The 1,510-nt window shown below is 42.7% G+C and overlaps 1 non-coding gene across 1 annotated transcript; it reads left to right on the top strand.

Moving 5' to 3' along the window:
- The first annotated feature begins 1,154 nt into the window (after positions 1-1,154).
- LOC141645205 (small nucleolar RNA R71) lies at positions 1,155-1,261 on the top strand. The gene has a single exon (XR_012544789.1). It is a non-coding gene; the product is annotated as a small nucleolar RNA R71 (small nucleolar RNA).
- Positions 1,262-1,510: the final 249 nt, after the last annotated feature.

Genomic DNA, 1,510 nt, shown 5'->3' with positions numbered 1-1,510 from the left:
AGCTAACACTAGCTCCCAAGTCACACAAAGCTCTCTTTATCTTCACCCCTTGGATAGAACAAGGAATAGAAAAGCTTCCCGGGTCTTCAAGTTTGCTAGTGAGGATTGCACTACACTCCCTAGAGAGGTTAACGGATTGTACCCCTTCACTCTTTCTCTTCATAGTCACAAGTTCCTTTAGAAACTTTCCATAGTTAGGGATTTCGGTGATCATGTCAAGAAATGGTATGGTGACATTCATACCTTTCAAAATTTCAATGAACTTCTCGTATTTCTTCTCAAGTCTTGGCCTTGCAAGCCTTTGTGGAAAGGGAATTGGTTCAACATACTCCCTTAGAGGTGGAGTAGGTTCTTTGACTTTTGATGGAACCGGTTCATATTCTTTTGGTGGATCAACCATTTCAACTTCCTTTGATTTTTCCACTTCAACTTCAACTTCAACCGGTTTCTCTTTCATTGATCCACTAGAAACCCTCTTCCTTTTCCACCTTGGAGTCTTCACAACTTCCTCCAATTGCCTTCCACTTCTCAAGAATACCGCATTCATTTGCTTTGGCTTCACCGTGTTACCCGGAAACTTGCCCGAATTTTGAGCCATTTGAATCAATTGTTGTGAAATTTGAGCAACATGAGTTTCCGTGGCCTTTTGAGAAGCTCTAATCTCATCATTAACACGACTTTGAAAAGCAATGTGGTTGTCAAGTTTGGAACCGGATTTTTGGTTGGCAATCACCAATTGCTCAAAGGCTTGCTCCCAATATGGTTGTTGATTTTGTTGGACTTGAAAATTTTGGATCAAAGGACAATTAATTGGGGTATGTCCTTCTTCACCACAAAGTTCACAATATAAGACTTGCCTCATGTTGGGGTTGGAGGGCTTGTTGGAGTTCAATAATGCTACTTGTTGAGTGAGGTCCTCAAGCATACTCTTCACTTCCACATTGAACACCGTATTGGAGTCTTTACCCTCACCCTTTCTTGTTTGTATTTCATCATTCCAATCCATTGTCCTTGAGGCCATTTCTTCAATCAACTCCTTTGCCGCCTTGTGACCCAAGATATCTAAGGCTCCCTTACCCGAACCCGAATCAAGAAATAGCCTTAGGTCTTGTGCCAAACCCTTGTAGAAATTATTGATCAACTCGGGCTCGGATATGCCATGGTGAGGGCATAACCGTTGGAGTCTCTTGTACCTCTCCCAAGCCTCGTACAAAGTCTCATCTTCCTCTTGAATGAACCCTTGCAACTCACTCTTTACCTTAGCCGTTCTTGAAGGAGGAAAGTATTTTTTCAAGAAGGCCGAGGAGAGCTCATCCCAAGTCTTGAAAGAGTCGGGATCACAATTCTTTAGCCAATCCTTAGCCGCTCCCCTTAGTGATCTAGGGAACAACCTTAGACGGACCGCATCATCGGATACCCCATTCATCTTATACATGTCACAATTGTCAAGAAAATCATTGAGATGGTCATTAGGGTTCTCCAAGGGACCTCCCCAAAATTGGTTATCTTG

The sequence above is a fragment of the Silene latifolia genome, chromosome 2 (genome assembly GCF_048544455.1).
Source record: "Silene latifolia isolate original U9 population chromosome 2, ASM4854445v1, whole genome shotgun sequence".
NCBI classification, from domain to species: domain Eukaryota; kingdom Viridiplantae; phylum Streptophyta; class Magnoliopsida; order Caryophyllales; family Caryophyllaceae; genus Silene; species Silene latifolia.
This window is presented reverse-complemented; position numbering and strand designations above follow the sequence as displayed.